The 21,748-nt window shown below is 47.6% G+C and overlaps 1 long non-coding RNA gene across 2 annotated transcripts in view; it reads right to left on the bottom strand.

Moving 5' to 3' along the window:
- Positions 1 to 4,693: 4,693 nt before the first annotated feature.
- Positions 4,694 to 21,748, bottom strand: part of LOC143818202 (uncharacterized) — a 47,037-nt gene continuing 29,982 nt past the window's right edge. For both annotated transcript variants that reach the window (XR_013224378.1, XR_013224377.1), the window contains exon 3: positions 4,694 to 5,062. This is a non-coding gene — a long non-coding RNA (uncharacterized LOC143818202). The remainder of the gene's footprint in view (positions 5,063 to 21,748) is intronic.

Here is a 21,748-nt window from a genome sequence, read left to right on the forward strand (position 1 = left end):
CACAAAAATTCTTTTTTAGCCCCCAATTTTGTATTTTCCTAAGGGTAACAGGAGAAATTGGACCCCAAAAGTTGTTGTCCAATTTGTCCTGAGTACGCTGATACCCCATATGTGGGTGGAACCACCGTTTGGGTGCATGGCAGAGCTCAGAAGGGAAGTAGCGCCGTTTGGAATGCAGACTTAGATGGAATGGTCTGCAGGCATCACATTGCGTTTGCAGAACCCCTAATGTACCTAAACAGTAGAAACCCCCCACAAGTGTCCCCATATTGAAAACTAGACCCCCCCAGGGAACTTATCTAGATGTGTTGTGAGAACTTTGAACCCCCAAGTGTTTCGCTACAGTTTATAACGCAGAGCCGTGAAAATAAAAAATATTTTTTTTTCCATAAAAATTATTTTTTAGCCCTCAGTTTTGTATTTTCCCAAGGGTAACAGGAGAAATTGGACCCCAAACGTTATTGTCCAATTTGTCCTGAGTACGCTGATACCCCATATGTTAGGTTAAACCCCTGTTTGGGCACACGGGAGAGCTCGGAAGGGAAGGAGCACTGTTTTACTTTTTCAACGCAGAATTGGCAGGAATTGAGGTCGGACGCCATGACACGTTTGGAGAGCCCCTGATGTGCCTAAACAGTGGAAACCCCCCAATTCTAACTCCAACCCTAACCCAAACACACCCTAACCATATCCCTAACCCGAACATGCCCCTAATTCTAACCCCAACCACACCCCTAACCCCAACAGACCCCTAACCCCTAACCCTAATCCCAAGCATAATCCTAACCACACCCCTAACCCTGACACACCCCTAACCTTAATCCCAACCGTAAATGTAATCCTAACCCTAACTTTAGCCCTAACCCTAGCCCCAACCCTAACCATAGCCCCAACCCTAGCAGTAACCCTAGCCCCAAACTTTACCCTAGCCCCAACCCCAACCCTACCCCTAACCCTGCCCCAATCCATAGCCCCAACCCTAGCCACAACCCTAGCCACAACCCTAGCCCTAACCCTAGCCCCAACCTTAACCCTAACCCTAGCCCCAACCCTAGCTCCAACCCTAACCCTAGCCCCAACCCTAACCCTAACGGGAAAATGGAAATAAATACATTTTTTTTATTTTATTATTTTTCCCTAACTAAGGGGGTCAAGAAGGGGGGTTTGATTTATTATTTATAGCGGGTTTTTTAGCGGATTTTTATGATTGGCAGCTGTCACACACTAAAAGACGCTTTTTTTTGCAAAAAATAGTTTTTGCGTCTCCACATTTTGAGAGCTATAATTTTTCCATATTTTGGTCCACAGAGTCATGTGAGGTCTTGTTTTTTGCGGGACGAGTTGACATTTTTATTGGTACCATCTTTGGGCATGTGACTTTTTTGATCGCTTTTTATTCCGATTTTTGTGACGCAGAATGAGCAAAAACCAGCTATTCATGAATTTCCTTTTGGGGGGGCGTTTATACCGTTCCACGTTTGGTAAAATTGATAAAGCAGTTTTAGTCTTCGGGATAGTACGATTACAGCAATACCTCAGTTATTTTTTTTATGTTTTGGCGCTTTTATACGATAAAAACTATTTTATAGAAAAAATTATTATTTTGCATCGCTTTATACTGAGGACTATAACTTTTTTATTTTTTCGTTGATGACGCTGTATGGCAGGTTGCTTTTTGCGGGACAAGATGACGTTTTCAGCGGTAGCATGGTTATTTATATCCGTATTTTTGATCGCGTGTTATTCCACATTTTGTTCGGCAGTATGATAATAAAGCGTTGTTTTCTTGCCTCTGTTTTTTTTTTTTTTTAACGTTGATCACTGAAGGGGTTAACTAGTGGGACAGTTTTATAGGTCGGGTCGTTACGGACGTGGCAATACTAAATATGTGTACTTTTATTGTTTGTTTTTTTTATTTTTATAAAGAAATGTATTTATGGGAACAATATATATATATTTTTTCTTTATTTTGGAATTTTTTATTTTTTTTTATACACATGTGAATATTTTTTTTTTTAACTTTATAACGTTGCCCCAGGGGGGGCATCATGTTATAGGGTCAGATCGCTGATCTGACACTTTGCAGAGCACTGTGTCAGATCAGCGATCTGACAGGCACAACAGGGAGGCTTCCCAAGGCCTGCTCTGAGCAGGCGCTTGCAAGCCACCTGCCTGCAGGACCCAGAAACAGCCCCGCGGCCATATTGGATCCAGGGCCTGCAGGGAGGAGGAGGTAGGAGACCCTGGGAGCAACGTGATCACATTGCGTTGCTCCGAGGGTCTCAGGGAAGCACACAGGGAGCCCCCTCCCTGCGAGATGCTTCCCTGTCCCACCGAAACACTGCGATACTCAGCTGACACCCAGCCACGATCAGCCGCGCTCCCCCCTTGAGCGCGGCCGATCGCATATAACGTACTATCCCGTCACTGGGAATTAAGTCCCAGGTCACCTCGATGGGATAGCATGTCATATGGGATTAAGGGGTTAAACCTGTAGACGAGACAATATAACCAAGGAAAGGCAGAGAGGATTGCTCAAAGAGACACTTTCCAAATTTATCATAAAGTCTGTTCTCCCTGAGTCTTTGTAAGACCAGACGTACTTGTCTCCGGTGAGAGGCTAAATCTGCAGAGAAGATCAGGATGTCATCCAGGTAAACTACAACACACGAGTAAAGCAGATCTCTGAAAATATCATTTACAAATTCCTGTAACTGCGGGTGCATTACTTAGCTCAAACGGCATTACCAGGTATTCGTAGTGTCCGTCCTGGGTGTTAAAAGCGGTCTTCCATTCGTCTCCCTTACGAATGCGCATCAGATTGTAAGCGCCTCTGAGATCCAGTTGGGTGAAAATTTTAGACCCCCTAAGACGATCAAACAATTCTGAAATTAACGGCAACGGATACCTGTTCTTTACCGTAATCTGGTTCAGCCCCTTGTAATCAATACAGGGTCGTAGAGATCCATTCTTTTTCTTCACGAAGAAGAATCCAGCTCCAGCAGGAGAGGAAGACTTCTGGATAAATCCTCTGTCCAGGTTCTCCTGAATGAAATCAGACATGGACTGAGTCTCTGCTTGAGAAAGGGGATAAATACATCCTCGAGGAGGAGACGCTCCGGGAAGCAGATCAATGGGGCAGTCCTACGACCTGTGTGGAGGTAATTTCTCTGCCTTCTTTTTCGTGAAGACATCAGTGAAGGACCAGTAAGAAGAAGGCAAACCCGTCAGGGTTTTGGGTGGTACTGGAGGAAGAGCAGGACGAACCGGAATGATACATTGATCCATGCAGGAATCTCCCTGGCTCAGGACCTCTCCCATCCTCCAATTTAGAACAGGTTCATGCATCCGGAACCTAGTTAGATTTAGAAGCAAGGGGTGAGACAAATCTGGCAACACATAAAAGCGGATTCTTTCAGAATGAGTTAGACCTGCCCGGAGTTCCAAGGGCACAGTCTGGAACCGTATGGACTCCAACAGGGGTCTGCAATCCACAGATGTCACCTGCAATGGTTCCGGTAAATGCTGGACTGGAATCTGATAATGATCCACTACCGCCTGCCGAATGAGGTTCCCGGCGGCACCAATGACAGAATGCCGAAAATCTCATCTTGCCGAAGGCCACGGAGACTGTCATTTGCAGAGCTAGAGAGAGATGAATCTTACCTAGGGTAGCCTCTCCTACAGACCCTAGGCACTGGAGTTTCCCGATCTCTTAGGACAAGAGCAGATGTAATGCTTGGCACTGCCATAGTAGAAACAGCTCCCCTCCAGGCGATGCACCTCCTGGCGACAGTTGACAAAATTTACTCGATTCACCTCCATAGCCATAGGAGAGGGAGACAAAGTTGGAGAGTTCACAGATTTTGGAGCACTAGCAACCTGGTAATTGGATTCTTTTTCACGTCTGATCTCGTTGGACCGTTCCTGAAACCATAGATCAACCCGAACTGCCAGGGAAATCAGGTCATCCAGGAGAGTAGACAAGTCTCGTCCCGCCAGCTCATCCTTAATTCTTCCAGGAAGCCCCTGCCAGAAGGTAACCACCAAAGCCTCATTGTTCCAGGATAGTTCAGACGCAAGGGTACGGAACTGCACTGCATACTGAGCCACCGTAAGTGCTTCGTGTCATAGTCGAAGAAGAGCAGAAGCTGTCGATGTAGTATGACCAGGTTCGTCAAACGTCCTGCGGAATGTCTCTAGAAAAGACTGGAGATTAGTAACCAACGGATCCACCCTCTCCCACAGCGGATTCATCCAGGCGAGTGCCTCTTCATCAAGGTGGGACATGATGAAGCCAACTTTGGCCCAATCAGAAGCAAACCTATGCCCCAGCAGTTCGAAGTGCAGTGTGCACTGATTTATGAACCCTCGACACAAAACAGGGTCACCTCGGAAGCGGGTGGGAGCCGCCAAGCGAGAATCCTTACTTGCTGTGCAGTTAGATACCTGAACACTGGTGGCAGGAGCAGGTGCAGTCGGAGAAGCTAGACTATCCATGCGAGCAGAAACGTTGTGCAGGAAAGACATGATTTTGTCCTGTTGCTCCCTCAGCTGGGAGACCTGACGTAACTCCATGGCTGGTGATTTCTGGGACCCAGCGGGTTCCACGGCCGGAGCAATCTATAACGAACGGAAATGGAAGCACAGATGTAGAAGTTCACATTCGTATTTATTGAGGTTAAATGTGGAACCATTAGACCACGGTCTGGGTGGCTCCGAAGGGGGCGTTACTGTGTGAGCCCCAGACACCCGTAGTAAGTAGTACCCATGAGTAGTAAGTCCCCTCGAACAGGGACAGAATGGAATGCCTGGAGGACACGGGTGCTACCTTCAGTTAAACCCTGTACTCGTGGCGGCTGTCCCAGCGGAACAGATGGACCAGCAGGGTTAGCGGATGCTGCAGAGCTGACTGAAAGATACCGGGTGTTCGAGTAGAAGCTGGAACCGGGAATACTGGCGTAGTCCGGAAGAGTGGCAGGCTGACTGGTGGGACAAGACGGGTCCAGCGTAGATAATGCGGATGCAGTCCAGAATATCCAGGTAACAGGTAGCAGAGGATCTGTGGAGACAGACAGTGTAAGCGAAGTACTTGGCAGATACTTCAGAAACAGAAGCGAATGTAAACAGGAACCGGAAGTTAGCAACAGTGGATACTTGTTGCTCCGGCGCCCTCCCTATGGTGGAGGGGCTAGAAATAGTAGCCAACCACATGCTATTGGTTAGAGGCAACTTTTGGAAAATGCACACACTGTCTCTTTAAGAGGCCGGGAGTGAGCGCGCATGCGACCTAAGAACCCTGCCTGGGAACCTGCTGGCCGCACGCCAGGAAGCAGGAGAGGAAGGAGGGGCAGAGGCTGCATCCAGACAGCGTGGAGCCGGCACAGAGCGGGAGTCCCGACGGAGACCCCTTGGAGGTACAGGAAACGGACCAGGTGTAACACAAGTCTACAAGGTCTGACTGGATACATGAAAAACTATGGAGATGTGTTCTTGGAAAAAGAGGCGGTGATACTACCTCACCATCGCCGCCTTGTGAGTGCGCTATTAATATTATCCCTATTGCCAAAAACACCTTTACAACTTATCTGGGCCTCCACAGACTGCTATGAAAGAATATGTTAACGAAAATTTACGGAAGGGTCATATTTGTACTTCCCCCTACCCTGTAGCTGACGGATTTTGCTTTGTAAAAAAGAAAGAGGTATTTGTACTTCCCCCTACCCTGTAGCTGACGGATTTTGCTTTGTAAAAAAGAAAGAGGGTGTTTCAATTTCTGAGAACTAAACAAAATCACTGTTAAAAATACTTACCCACTTCCACTCATCCATGACCTTTATAATCATGTTTCGAGGGCTAAGGGACTTTCTAAACTTGATCTTAGACGGGCTTACAATTTGATAGGTATCCGGAAAGGTGATGAGTGGAAAACAGTGTTTTTAATGTCTAAGGGTTTATTTGAAAATTTTGTCAAGCCATTTGGATTATCCAATGCATCTGCTGTTTTTCAAAATTTTATTACGGTAATTATATTTTCTCTGATTGCATTGGGAGATTTTTTGCAATTTACCTCGATGACATTCTAATTTTCTCTTCTGATTTGGGCAATCAGCAGGAACATGTCTGTGTAGTATTACAAATGTTGAGGGATAACTCTTTGTTTGTTAAATTAGAGAAATGTGTATTATCTGTTCAGTAAATTTTGTTTTTAGGGTTTATCTTGTCTGCCAAAGGGTTTAGGATGGACCCAGGCAAGGTTGCTGGCCATATTTGATTAGTTTCAATCTATTGACCTTAAAGCTTTGCAACATTTTCTTGGATTCACCAACTATTAGGCTGTGTGCACACGTAGCAGATTTTGCGTTTTTTTCACAGTTTTTCGCTATAAAAACGCTATAAAACCGCGAAAAAAACGCTAACATTAAGCATCCTATGTAACAGAATGCAATCCGCATTTTTCGTGCACATGCTGCATTTTTTTCCTGAGCGGAATCGCAATCCAGAAAAAAACGCAGCATGTTCATTAAAATTGCGGAATCGCGGCGATTCTGCACACATAGGAGTGCATTGATCTGCTTACTTCCCACACGGGGCTGTGCACACCATGCGGGAAGTAAGCAGATCAAGTGCGGTTGGTACCCAGGGTGGAGGAGAGGAGACTCTCCTCCACGGACTGGGCACCATATAAGTGGTAAAAAAAAAAGAATTAAAATAAAAAATTGCGATATACTCACCCTCTGGCAGCCCGACCTCCTCAACGGCTTCTGTGGTGTGTGTGAAGGACCTGCGATGACGTCACGGTCACATGACCGCGGGTCACGTGACCGCTACGTCAATGGAAGGTCCTGAACACACAGCATTAGGAACGGAAGCCGCTGAGGTGAGTATAACCTTTTTTTTATTTTTATTATTATTTTTAACATTCTACCTTTTACTATAGATGCTGCATAGGCTGCATCTATAGTAAAAAGTTGGTCACACTTGTCAAACACTATGTTTGACAAGTGTGACCAACCTGTCAGTCAGTTTTCCAAGCGATGCTACAGATCGCTTGGAAAACGCTAGCATTCTGCAAGCTAATTATGCTTGCAAAACGCTTGTTTTCTGTGGGTATATGCATGCAAATTCTGCATGCGATATACCCGCTGCAGGAGGCGCAGAATTGCACGGAAATTCTGCTACATGTGCACATAGCCTCATAGGAAATTAGTCAAGGTTTTTTTTTTTAGATTGCTTAACATCTTACTGTCCTTACACATAAGGGGGCGGTTCTCAAGGTTTGGTCATCAGATGCTATTAGGGATTTTGAAAAATTAAAAGAGTATTTCAAGTCTGCTCCTGTTCTAATTCAACCCACTACTGAGTGTCAAATAAGCTAAGAGAAATCTTTAGCCGTGTTTAAAGGGGTTGTTTCAAAAACTTCTATCTGTAGGCTCAGTTAAGGTACCTTCACACTGAACGATATCGCTAGCGATCCGTGACGTTGCAGCGTCCTGGCTAGCGATATCGTTGAGTTTGACAGGCAGCAGCGATCAGGATCCTGCTGTGCCATCGTTGGTCGGAGCAGAAAGTCCAGAACTTTATTTCGTCGCTGGACTCCCGCAGACATCGCTGGATCGGTGTGTGTGACGCCGATTCAGCGATGTCTTCACTGGTAACCAGGGTAAACATCGGGTTACTAAGCGCAGGGCCGCGCTTAGTAACCCGATGTTTACCCTGGTTACCAGCGTAAACGTAAAAAAACCCAAACACTACATACTTACATTCCGGTGTCTGTCCCCCGGCGCTGTGCTTCTCTGCACTGTGTAAGCGCCGGCCGGCCGGAAAGCAGAGCACAGCGGTGACGTCACCGCTGTGCTTTCCGGCTGGCGCTTACACAGTGCAGAGAAGCACAGCGCCGGGGGACAGACACCGGAATGTAAGTATGTAGTGTTTTTTTTTTTTTACGTTTACGCTGGTAACCAGGGTAAACATCGGGTTACTAAGCGCGGCCCTGCGCTTAGTAACCCGATGTTTACCCTGGTTACCTGGGGACTTCGCATAGTTGGTCGCTGGAGAGCGGTCTGTGTGACAGCTCTCCAGCGACCACACAGCGACGCTGCAGCGATCGGGATCGTTGTCTAGATCGCTGCAGCGTCGCTAAATGTGACGGTACCTTTAGGCGTTAAAAAGCACACTGAGTTTTACTTACTCTTCCCAGGTCCAGTGTTTTGTCTAAAGTGCTACCCTAATCTGTGTTGTTTAGGCACCTCTGATTTCGTTGGTATTCTGGTCTCCTGCAAAAAATTTATATCAGGCATATCTGGAGATATTGTCTGTATGCTTGATCCTGTCAGTATTGTCTGTCATGTTGGTTTTGTTAGTGTAGTTAGTTTTGCTCGTATTATTCGTATTGTCAGTATAGTCAGTATTATTGGTATTGGTAGTATTGGCAGTACTGTTGGCATAGTTGGTTTTGTCAGTACTGTCAGTATTCTTGGTATTGAGAACATTGTTTGCCTTTTTTTTTTTTTTTTTTTCAAAATAAAAAAAGTGTTCCGATTCTACTATGGGAAAAAAATTCAAAATGGCTTACACATGTGATTGCAGCCAAACAATCAATTAAAAAACATGCTGAAGCTGCACCAAGTCTATGACATGACTGTTCCGCCAGGCCTAATGCTTAAGTAATGTATGGGACAAGACACCGAACTGAATTTTTGCCCCAGGTGCAGAAAACCTAGATTTGCATCTGTGTATGCTACACGCACCATTTATTTTCTTGTCTCCTATGTGTCTAGACACAGAAGAGACTCATGATCCCGATGACCCTATGAACCGCTATTGTAATGTCCAAGACACAGGGAAAGCAGAGGGAAGGGCACTTCTACACTGAAAAGCAGGGTGCTGCTGGGAAATGTAGTTTTAGCAGTGAACAAGAAGTCCGCCCATTCAACTGGAATGACAGAGGGGAAAAGCATATGAAAAAGACACAAATGTAAAAGTAAGAAACCTAATGTTTGTCTCAGTCTGTATATTACAGGGGTTGTCCATGTGGAGCTCCCGCCAGGGTCGTGGGGATACTCGGTACCGGGCTGGTTCTTAAAGGGGATGTGTCACGGCAGCAGTGACCCAGTCCGTGGCCCTGGGCGTCCAATAAAAGGGGAAGTGATGATGGAACAGGAAATAAAGTTTATAAAAGTTATTGTTCATGACGCCACCTGTGGTATTCGGCAAATAGGAGATGCTAGCCGATGCTGCTTGAAGAGACCGCTGGGGCTGATGGTGATGCACCAGTGTTGTTACAGCTCTCCACAGGTAGAGCTACACCCCAGGGCAGTGATGGTGTTAAAGGTGATGATGGTGGTTGTAGTGCAGGGCAGGTGACGCAGTAATAATTCAAAAGGACACAGCAGGGTGCAGTTTCCACACGTTTACTCACAGTTCTTAGATGTAGTCCCCAGCTGGGGTGCTGTGTCCTTCAGGTCTGTGGTCCAGCCAGCTCTCAAGTAAATTGGGTGCACCTTCTAGAACCCCCTTTCTATGTTCCTTTCCTGGCCGTCTCGCTGCGCTGGCTCTCACCCTCCTGCCCTGTGCCTTCACACACAGTGTCCCATTCCAGCAGCCTCGGATCTTGTTGGGCAACACTCTTTGTTGGTCCCCTGGATCCTATGTGGCTGCCTTTTCAGCGAATGTGTTGGATGTGACTGCAGCACATGCAGATGCTGCAGTCTCCTGCTTGCTAGCTGAGTCTTGTAGTCCTCCACTAGTCTTGAGGGGCCGGTTCCCCCACTGCAACCTGATCCCTCCACCTGGCGATGGTCAGCGTGGATGCGGGCTCCACGGGTGGATTGCTCACTACCCATTCCCCTAGGACCCCTTTTCTCTCTTCTTTTTGTCAGGAGCTTCTCTCTCTCTTTCTTCTTTCTCTAGGTCCCTCTGACAGGGTGCTCCCTTCTGCATGTCTCACTCCATCTCTTTTCTCTCACAGACTTTGACTAACTTTCTAGACCTTTCCTGACTCATCCTACTGGTTCCATGACATATCTGCTTTCTCCACACACACCCTCTACCTATTAACCCTCTCCAGACTGGGATGAGGCTATCCTCCATTAGGGTACACCCAGAAGCCCTAACTGAAGTGTTGTGGTGTTGGATGCTGGTGTGGAGTCTCAGTTAGTGCCTCCTCCTTACTTGAGAGAGGAGTCCCACACATCTGGATGAGGTGCAGTACCTCTGTGGCGACTGGACCATAGTGGGCACCACATAGCCCCCCCGTTAAACACAACACGTCCGCTGGCTGGAACAGAGTAAAAATGTTTAGACATTCAACATTTTCCGTGATGAATCACAACAGATATAACAGTTAGCAGAGAACTCTCTTCCCTTTATGGTAGGCACTTTTCTTGAACGTTGCATAAAAATAACTCAAACATGAAATAAGGCATTACGCTAAGCAACATATTGGCATTTCTCTCAATAAAATTATTAGTATTTACTTCCAATAAAACATTTTCTTTCACGTTCCATAAGACATTCTTAATTAAAGACAGTAAAACATTCTGTCATGCCGCTGCCACTGCTGCTCCCCGAGCCCTGTCATTCTCACGTGTCCTCGGAATCCCATCACGTCTCCTCAGCTTCAGCGTCCTCTTCTCAGCGCTCGCTCCTGGCTTCTGCTGTTCGTCGGGTGCGCGCGCACGCCAGGTACAGTACTGCGCGCGCGCATTTCTAAACTTTCCTCTGGCACTTTCTTCCTGTCCTCTTCATCACCTCGGAGGACTCTCACCCGGAAGTACTGCGCAGCGCTGCTTTATTAATCGCCTCCTTCCTCTCCCCTGTGCCTGATGATCATTTGTGATTCCAAGTGTTCTTGGCCGCACGTTTACCTAGTTGCTACCGTGCTTCCAGACTTTGTTGTTTTCCTTGCTCTCCTTAGATCCAGTCCTCTCCTAGATCCATATCTGCCAGTTCCGTGTCCTCTCCTCTCTCGCTAGTTTTGTGTTCCTGCCTTATCCGCTCGTCCAGTGTCTCTTTCACTCCCGCTTTTCCGGTGTCTCTTTGGATTACTTTCTTATCTATCTTTGTCTCCCAGCTGCTGTGGCGATAGTCCCCCATGGGCCTACCCCTAACTCTCCCTGTATAGGGGGCGGGTGGGTCGTCCTCACGGTCCAGTGGGTCCACTTTTTGTTTTTTCTATAGAATCCTCACAGTATCATCAGGCCATGGACCCCGCTGGTGTCTCTGCTACTCAAAAGGAATTACTTTTTTTACGGGAGAACCAGACTAGGATCATGTCCTTTCTGAAAAACATGGAGTCTCGTCTCGCGGGCTTACAGTCTTCTGATCCTGGTAACGCTTCTCAGTTGGCCGCCCTTCAGCAGGAGCTTAGCCAACAGTGGGACACTCGAATTATATGGCCGCTGTGGATAATCGGCTTCTTTCTCTCCAGAATGCCGCCTCTACTCCTATCCAGGCGCCCACTCCGCAACCCTCGCCCCGTCTGGCCCGGCCCCCCCGGTATGGTGGGGATCCTAAATTATGTTGCAGGTTTCTTAACCAGTGTCAATTACATTTTGAATTGTCACTGCTACTATACCCTTCCGATCGAGCTAAGGTAGCCTTTGTGGTGTCCCATTTGGAGGGTGAGGCTTTGGCCTGGGTGAATCCCCTCTGGGAGTGAGAGGATCCTTTGGTCTCTCAACTTAATCCCTTCTTAGATACCTTCCGCAAGGTATTTGATGAATCCGGCCGTTTGGTCTCTACCACAGAGTCTCTCTTCAACCTTCACCAGGGTACTCTTTCCGTAGTTCAGTATGCTATCCGTTTCCGTACGCTGTTCTCAGATCTAGGTTGGAACAGTGAGGCTTTGGTTGGAGCATTTTGGAGAGGTCTTTCTACCCGGATTAAGGATGAGCTGGCAGGTTGAGACACGCCCACTTCTTTGGATCATCTTATTTCCTTGGCGACTCGCATAGATTTGTGCTTCCAGGAGCATTCTCGCGAAGTGGTCAGAGAGAGGAGACCTCTTCATTTGTCCTCTGCTACACGTGGTGCTTCTTTTCCCCAAACCGCTTCAGTCTCTTCTCCTTTTCCTCCTGAGCCCATGCAGGTAGATCACCTTAAGTCCACCGAAAAACGCCGCAAGGAGAGACTCACACAGGGTCTTTGCTTTTATTGCGGCAGTGCCTCTCATCTTCTGCGTTCCTGTCCCCAGAAGCCGGGAAACGCCTCCGCCTAGGACAGGTAAGAGAGGCCTCCCTAGGTAGCTATGATTCGTCTCCACCTCTGATTCTGTCTGTTTTATTGCACTTGGGTTCCAGTCGCTTCTCTCTGGAGGCTTATGTTGATTCGGGTGCAGCTGGGAATTTTGTTCAACTAGAGCTTCTCAGGAGACTTGGGATTCCTGTCAGACACTTGGAGACTCCTAGGCAAATAGCTTCTGTCGATGGTCAGCGATGGTCAGAACTTGGCCAGAGGCTTTATTCGGAAATCCTTCTCTCCTGCAGGAGCTGTTTTTTTCTTTGTCAAGAAGAAGGATGGTTCCCTTCGTCCCTGCATTGATTACCGTGGCCTCAATAATATCACAATTAAAAACAAGTACCCACTTCCTCTCATTCCTGAACTCTTCGATCGTCTGCGAGGAGAAAGAATCTTCACTAAACTGGATCTCAGAGGAGCCTATAATTTGATCCGTATCCATTCTGGAGACGAGTGGAAGACAGCCTTTAACACCAGAGATGGTCATTACGAGTATTTGGTTATGCCCTTCGGTTTATGCAATGCACCCGCAGTCTTCCAAGAATTGGTGAATGATGTTTTTCAGGATCTTTACACCTGTGTAGTGTGTACTTGGATGATATTCTTCTGTTTTCACCAGACCTGCCTTCTCATAGGAGAGATGTTCGGCAAGTACTTCTGCGTCTAAGAGAGAATCGTCTGTACGAAAACTTGAGAAGTGCGCCTTTGAACAGTCATCCCTGCCATTCCCGGGTTTCGTCATTTCCGATGCTGGTTTACGTATGGATCCGGAGAAAGTTTCTGCTGTGCTCAACTGGCTGCGTCCATTTGGGGTGAAGGCAATTCAGCGATTTCTTGGTTTCGCGAATTACTACCGGCAGTTTATTCCTCACTTTTCTTCCTTGTCTGCTCCCATCTCCTCATTGATACGAAAGGGAGCTAACCCTCACCATTGGTAAGCAGAGGCCGAAAAAGCTTTCCGGTCTCTCAAACAAGCATTTGCTTCCGCTCCTATACTCCAAAGCCCTGAAGCTAATAAACCCTTCGTCCTTGAAGTTGATGCCTCTGCTATCGGAGCCTGAGCTGTGCTTTCTCAGAGGTCCTCTTCTGGTCGTCTTGCTCCCTGTGGCTTCTTCTCCAAGATCTTCTCCTCTTCTGAAAAGAACTATTCTATCGGCGACAGAGAACTTTTGGCCATCAGATTGGCACTGGAGGAGTGGAGGTATCTGTTGGAGGGAGCTTTACATCCCTTTGTAATTTATACGGACCATAAGAATTTGGCATACATCCGTTCTGCGCACAGACTAAATCCCCGGCAGGCCAGGTGGGCCTTGTTCTTCGCTCGGTTAGACTTTGAGCTTCGCTTCCAGCCTGGTAATAAAAACTTCAAGGCCGATGCTCTTTTCAGGTCCTTATTGTCAGAGGATATTGAGGAGGAGGCCAGGCACATCATCGATCCTGCCAAGATCGTCACGGTTGCTCCGGTCTCTCTGACCTCTTCACCTCCTGGTAAGACTTTTGTTTCTGAGAGGAACAAGAAACGCATTTTACTTTGGGGTCATGCTTCGAAACTGGCGGGACATGTCTGCTTCAAAAAGACCCTCAGTCTGATTTCTCACTACTACTGGTGGCCGACTCTTTCAAAGGATGTCTGAAGTTTCGTCGCCTCTTGTTCTTCCTGTGCTAAGAATAAAGTTCCGAGGCAGTTACCTTCTGGTCTTCTACATCCTCTTCTGGTGTCTTCTACTCCTTGGCAACATATTGCAATAGATTTTATTACTGACCTACCTCGTTCTTCTGGTTGCACCGTCATCCTTGTGGGCATGGACCGTTTTTCTAAAATGGCTCATTTCATTGCCCTACCTGGTTTACCATCGGCTCCTGAATTGGCGAGGATTTTTGTTCATCATATATTTTTCGTATTCATGGTCTACCTCAACATATTGTTTCTGATCGAGGAGTCCAGTTCACCGCTCGATTCTGGAGATCTCTCTGTAAGTCTATGAACATCTCGCTGGACTTCTCCTCCGCTTACCATCCGCAGACCAACGGCCAAGTGGAGCGTACTAATCAGATTTTGGTCACTTATCTCCGTCATTTGACCAATGCTCATCATGATGATTGGTCTGAATTACTACCGTGGGCTGAATTTGCCTATAATAACCATACCAGCGAAGCTTCTACCATGTCTCCATTTTATCATCTATGGTCAGCATCCAGGTCTTCCTCTACCGGTTCCTCCTGTCTCTGCTGTACCAGCGGCTAATCTTCTGTCTAAAGAGTTATCCAGGGTCTGGCAGGAGACCAAGTCCGCTCTCGAACTTGCTCAGCAGAAGATGAAAAGACATGCGGATAAGAGGCGTCTCGATTCTCCAGTATATCATCCTGGGGATAAGGTCTGGCTTTCTTCTAAATTTATCCGTCTTAAAATTCCTTCGCATAAGCTGGGTCCTCGCTATATTGGTCCTTTTGAGGTTTTGGCTCCCATTAATAATGTTTCTTACAAGCTTAAGTTACCTGCCTCTCTTCGTATTCCTAATTCCTTTCATGTGTCTCTTCTAAAGCCAGTGGTTTTTAATCAGTTTCATACCTTGACTTTCTGTTCGCCTTCGCCTATTTCTGCGGATGATGTTTTTGAGGTTAAGAACATTTTGGCCATGAAAAAACTTAGAGGTAGGACTTTGTTTTTGGTCAACTGGGAGGGCTTCAGTCCTGAGGAGAGGTCTTGGGAGCCTCTGGCGAACATTCAGGCTCCTCTAATTTTAGCTAGGTTCTTTTCTAGCTTAAAAAAAAGGGGGTGTAAAAACGGGGGTACTGTCATGCCGATGCCGCTGCCGCTCCCCGAGCCCTGTCATACGTGTCCTCGGCATCCCGGCACGTCTCCTCAGCTGCAGCGTCCTCTTCCCAGCGCCTTGGTCAATGCGTTTGCTCTTACGAGCTTGGGCTTTAGCCTGCAGGTTCCTCTTCTCCCTCTCCTCCTGCAGGGCCCTCCTTTCTGCATCATATTTTGCTGCCCGCTGTCTGTGATTTTATTCCCACGTGATGACCGGGAGCTCACTTGTATCAGCCCCCTGGGGTCCCCCTTTAAATACCGCCGGCTCAGCGTGCACCTCCTGAGGCCCACTTATTGGTGTCAGTGGGGCTGGCATCTCGCCTAAGATGTCTGGCGTCCGGTCCCAGGACGCATTTCTGGATGCCCAGCCAGGCCTAGGGGCTGTCGGGGTGAGAAGCAGACCTGCTAAAGTGCCATCGGTCACCGGGGCAGGGTCGGTCACAGTACCTGCTGCTGGTGTCTCTTTGGTGCCGGCCTCTTCCTCCGCTGTGGTTGGAGATGTTGGTCACAGAACATGACGCTGCTCCTCCAGCTTTATCTTCTTCCACAGGGCTGATTTCCACCTGCTCACCGCTGCCAGCTGAGTCTGCTTGTGCTGGCGGGCCAGCTCCTCCACCTCCAGGAGGTCCGGATACAACACAGGTGACTGGTACAGGTCTTCTGAGTCTTGGCTGGGGGAATCCTCCAGTTTTTCTCTCACAGACTTTGGTTAACTTTCCTGACTCCTCCTACTGTTTCCATGACATCTCTGCTCTTTCCACCCACATTCTCAGCCTATTAACCCTTTCCAGACTGGGATGAGGCCATCCTCCCTTAGGGTACACCCAGATGCCCTGACTGGAGTGTTGTGGTGTTGGATGCTGGTGTGGAGTCCTGGTTAGTGCCCCCTTATTACCCGAGAGCAGAGTCCCACACCTCTAGATGAGCTGCAGTACCTCTGTGGCGACTGGACCCCAGGGGCGTCACACATGTTTATCAGTAAAGTCTACAGTCACTCTATCTGACTGCAAGCTTGTGAATCCTCAAATCATGCGCAGCGCACATTGTAAGGATTCTCCTGTACCGGAGGCAAGAAAGAGCAGTCATGTGACCGTAGGTATGCAATATTATTATTATTATTATTATTATTATAATAATCTTTATTTTTGTATAGTGCTAACATATTCCCCAGCGCTTTACAGTTTTGCATACATTATCATCACTGTTCCCAATTGGGCTCACAATCTAAATTCCCTATCAGTATGTCTTTGGAATGTGGGAGGAAACTGGAGTACCCAGAGGAAGCCCACGCAAACACGGGGAGAACATACAAGCTCCTTGCAGATGTTGTCCAAGGTGGGATTAGAACCCAGGACTCCAGCGCTGCAAGGCTGCAGTGCTATCCACTGAGCCACCGTGCTGCCCCTTTTTGCATATTTTTGGCCACATTCCAGCCAGATGTTTGCGGCCTTGCTCAATTGCCTTTTATTGAGAAATCCTGTTTGCTTTCAGTTGGAATGTGGCCATAAATATGCATATGGCATACTTGCAGTCACTTGACAGCTCTGTTTTGCCATTGGCTGTGATATCAGGATTCACAAGTTTGCAGTCACATAAAGTGACTGTAGACTATCAAATAGGGACTGTAGACTGTAAACCTGGACAACCCTGAACCCAAGGGTGGGATTCAATATTTTAACAACAGGTTCCCTGTTTGTGTTAGAAAACCATGCCCATTTAAAAAGACATAGCTATTTAAAGCTACACCCATTTTGCGAGCCATGCCCATTTCGTTTCCATTAATTTTTATTGATTTGCAAAATTTTTGAAGGTGAGGGGAAAGGGGAAGGGAAGAAAGGTAAAGGGGAGGGTAAATAATTCCCTGTAAGACGGGGAAAGGGAAAAAAAAAATGAGACAGGCATATCAATGTACATATACAAGCTTTGAAAATTAAATAATTATTTGTAGCTAATCAAGGCTTCAAAATGAACCGAAATACCTGTAAGAAAAAACAAGTTAGTTAAAATAAGAGTACTTTAAATTCTTTCGTACATGTAGGCCCGTCATGTCTGGAATCACCCTAAAGCGATCCTAAACTGAATGGGGGAAAGTTCGGTTTTTTTAGAAGAAGCCAATAAAGTGGAAAAGCTTCTTATGGTAGTAAAAAGAAAACTTAAAGTTTTTTAACTAGGACAGCCGGAGTAGGTATCCAACTTCACTTTGGGGTATAATCCGAAGGTCACCTCTGGGTGTATAATTCCTACGCGTTTGAGGAAATCAATACCCTCATTCGGAGAAGAAATATGAGTCAATCCTGAAGAGTGTTTCACCTGAAGGGTTGAAGATTGAGTCCAGATGTAGGAGAGCCCGGCACGCAAAAGTTCACGTGTGACTTGAAAAAGGCTCTTCTGTTTTGTAGAGTGTCTTTTGACAAATCCTTGTAAAAGACCAAATGGCTGTATGGGGAAGAAAGGAATCTTTGTTCCCTCGAGACACCAAGAAGCGAATTCCTCACCCAATTTGGGTAAAACGAAACAATAACGTCACATGACAGATTCTGCGGAAGTGAGGGTGGCCTACGTATTCTGACGGCTTTTTCGACCAAAAAATTTTCATCAGTATAAGGGAACAAGTGTGAGATCATTGAGGAGACATAACCCCTCAGTTGAGAAGACTGGATCGTCTCTGGAATTCCTCTGATCTTAACGTTGTTTTTTCTTCTAAAATCCTCATAATTAGCTAGGTTGGTTTTTAAAAGGTCTACATTTTTTTGGATCTCATCCAGTGACATTGAGGGCTTGGGAATTGTTTGGGGGATGTTATTTTCGATCTTTTCGCCAGATTTCGGTAAAATTGAGGCGTACCGAGAACTAGCAGAGATAATAGAGGGAGTTAACTTTGAGTTATTGGTTACTGATATCAGTGCCTCTTTAATCAGACTTTTTCTGAAATTTTTAGAAGCTTTGGTGTTATTTATTTGTCTAGAGTCAAAATTGGCTCCGTTTCCACGAAGATTTGCTGAGATTAGAAAGGATGTAAGTAGAGACATTATAAAGCCCTTTGTCGGGTATTCGTCAGAAGCTGGAATCTTTTCCAATAGTAGTAGATTTGTAGAAGGATTTTCATAATTATTAATTTCAACATGTTTAGGGATCTCACATGTAACCCCACTTGTTGAGGTACTGTCAGAGAAGTCACTTGAGTCATGGTCAGAAGTACTAATATCCTCCAAAGGTTCCTCTGAATGTAATCCCTCCAGGTTCTCCAAGGAGCTAGAAAAGCTGCTAGATTGTTCCGTCAGTGTGTCCTCGTTTTCCCCACCCCCATGAGCTCTCAGTGAGTCTTCAAATTTCTTAAAGGAAGTATCCAGAGCTCTGTAGAATGCTGGTTTGATTTTACCAGGGTTCTCAAAGATCTCCCCTGTTAGTGACTCTTTAGAGCTGTCATTCTGAGTGTCTGTGATGGTGTGACAGAGAGGTCTTGTTTCAGAAGAGTTATGGCCGTTCAATAGTGTTTCATGGATGTGCTGGTCATCCCATCTACTCCCTGTATGTTATGTTTCCAGGGAAGTAATTGTAAGCGTGAGGTGGGGAGATATTGCGATCTACTTACTGACCATTGGCCCCCTCCTGTCTCCTGCTCGGGTCTCGATCTCTTGTATTCTGCTCCCAGCACTCTGTTCTCCTCCATGTCGAAGCTCTCCCGGCGTGTTTTCATGCCGATGTCTTGTGCCTGCAGCGGCACACCTGCTTGGCTTTGTGAAACTCCGTTCTGTGTCCGGGGTCCGGCTGTTACCCAAGTCTTCGGCACAAACTCTTGTGCCTTGTAGTTCAGGCTACTCCCCTGGCTCCTGGAGGTCGGCTGCATCCTGCCAGGTTCCTGCTGCGGAGCGCTCGCTGAGTAACACTCAGCTGTTGTGCACTTCCTCCCGGGGCCCGGGACCAACGCGACTCCCTGTTTCTTCCCACCGCCGCCTCTCACAGCCGCAGTTGTTCGCCGAGCCACGTCAATTTGCGCCGCCTCTACGATCATCCGCGGTCCGGTTCCCGGCTCCACCTGCCTCCCCGTAAACTCTGGCGTCTCATACCACAGCCGGAGTCCCAGGTTCCGGCCACCACATGCCGCTCCTTCGGGTGCTTGTTGGGGAAGCGCCGCTGTACTCACTGCTTTGCCGTGCAGCTCCAGAGAACCCGGCGTCTCCGCAGCCATGCTGTTTCTCTGGCCCCGTTCGATCAGCTGCTTCTTGTTAAACAGCTGCTTCGCGCCTGGCGCCTGCAGCCGGGATACCGCTGAGTCATCAATGGCTGCGCTCTTCTTCCTGTCGGCTCCCGGACTCCCTGTGCTCTGCCGCTCTGTTCTGAGGCCGCCGGCTGTTGCTGATGGCACCGCAGCCAAGCGAGGTCTCTGTCCGGCTGGGGTCCCGAGAGTCAGCTGTTTAGCAGAGGTCCCCGCTTTCACCTTTGTCCGGCATGAGGGTGGCACTTGCTTTATAATCCCGGTCTGATTAGCTCCAGGCTCGGGAAGGCCAGACATGTGAAGGTGACCTCCAGGCCTCCCACGGCTTCTCGGTCCTGGCAAAGGCTTCTTCCCCGTAATATCGGGTCTCCTCTTGGCTTGGCTGGATACAGGCATGTTATAAATGCTTTGTGTCCAATATTTCCACTTTTGCAAGCTTTTTTAAAGCTAAAATCAGGGGATTAGCAGGAGCTCTTGTTGAGTACGTCTGCTCTCTTCCCCTGGCAAACCACGCCCCCCCCAGCCATGCCCATTTCTGAACACATCTTCCTCAACCATAATATACAAGTAACGGCAACTAAAAAGTCCCATATATCTTCATGCTGGCCTCATATTTTCCCATGCTCGTCCAGATATGTCTTCCTTCTGGCCCCATAGGTCTCCAACCCAGCCCCATATGTCTCCATCCCGGTCCTATATGTCTCCATCCCGGTCCCATATGTCTCCATCCTGGCCCAATATGTCTCCATCCTGGCCACATATAGCTTCATCCTGGCCACATATACTGTAGCTTCATCCTGGTCCTATATAGCTCCATCCTGGTCCCATATAGCTCCATCCTGGCCCCATATAGCTCCATCCTGGCCCCATATAGCTCCATCCTGGCCCCATATAGCTCCATATGGGTTCCCATATGCCTCCATCCTGGCCCCATTTTTCTCTATTATTTGTCTCCATCCCTGTTCCAGATGTCTATTTACCTAGCCGCGATCCAGCAGCGTCCTTTTCCTTCTTCATATGCATCGTGGATGGGCCGGTGCATGGCGGTGACGTCAAATGCTGGCGATGTGATTCGGCGTCAGCCGCCAGCCTCTGATTGGCTGGTGGCTGTTAAGTATTGCTGAGCAATAGCTTTTTGTACCTTAATATATTTCAACTGAATGTGCGTCCGAAGATTGGGGCGCCACTTCTTGCCGATTCGGGGAGCCGCCTCCTATTTTAACAAGCTGTTCCACTGAACCAGGGAAAACTCCACTAAATCCCACCACTGTCTGTACCCCTTTAACTATAGTTATGCTGATACAAAAAATGATGTGATTGTGGGAAAAACCCTCTAAGGGCTGTCCCACACGTCCAGATAATTCCGGTACCGGAATAAATCGGTACCGGAGTTATCCGTGTCCGTGTGCCTGGGAACTCACGGAGGCCATACGTGCGGCACACGTGTGCCGCCCGTATGGCGAGTGGGTACCACACGGAGCGTGTGGTACCCACTCTGCATGGTGCTGAAGCTGCGATTCATATCATCCCTGCAGCAACGTTTGCTGTAGAGAAAATATGAAGAATAGTGTTTAAAATAAAGATCCATGTGTCCGGCGCCCCCCCACCCCCTGTGCGCCCCCCCCGCTGGTCAGAAAATACTTACCCGCCTCCCTCGCTGCTTCCTGGTCTGGCCGCGGCTTCTCCTGCATGCGGTCACGTGGGCCCGATCATTTACAGTCATGAATATGTGGCTCCACCTCCCATAGGGGCGGAGCCGACTATTCATGATTGTAAATGATCGGCCCCACGTGACCGCATACAGTAGGAGGCGCGGCCAGACCAGGAAGGAGCAAGGGAGCGGGTAAGTATTTTCTGACCAGTGGGGGGGCGCACAGGGGGTGGGGGGGCGGCGGACACATGGATCTTTATTTTTAACACTATTCTTCATATTTTCTCTATAGCAAACGCTGCTACAGGGAAGATATGAATACCGGCTTCAGCACCATGTGGGGGGGACAGCGCTTACTGTAGCGCTGTCTCCTGCACGCACACGGACCCCAGACGGAGAATGTCCGTGTGAGGTCCGTGTTTTACGCGGACCCATTGACTCTATTGGGTCCGTGTAAAACGTGCGCTCCCACGAACACTGACATGTCTCCGTGTTTGGCACACGGAGACACGGTCCGCAAAAAATCAATGACATCTGCACAGATGCATTGATTTTTATGGGTCTACGTGTGTCAGTGTCTCCGGTACGTGAGGAAACTGTCACCTCACGTACCGGAATCACTGACGTGTGAAACCGGCCTAAGACATTTTTTTTTTTTTTTATGTTGAACCCATTCTTAATTCCTTCACAGTCACAGAAGAAAAGATGATGGAGAAAACATACAGAAATGTATGACAACCCATTTGTCTTATTTATTGTGCTCCTATTTGCACAGACATACCCTAAGTTTAGAACAGAACAGGTTTACTCAACAGAATTATGCTGTAAT

This window comes from Ranitomeya variabilis, chromosome 3, assembly GCF_051348905.1.
Source record: "Ranitomeya variabilis isolate aRanVar5 chromosome 3, aRanVar5.hap1, whole genome shotgun sequence".
NCBI classification, from domain to species: domain Eukaryota; kingdom Metazoa; phylum Chordata; class Amphibia; order Anura; family Dendrobatidae; genus Ranitomeya; species Ranitomeya variabilis.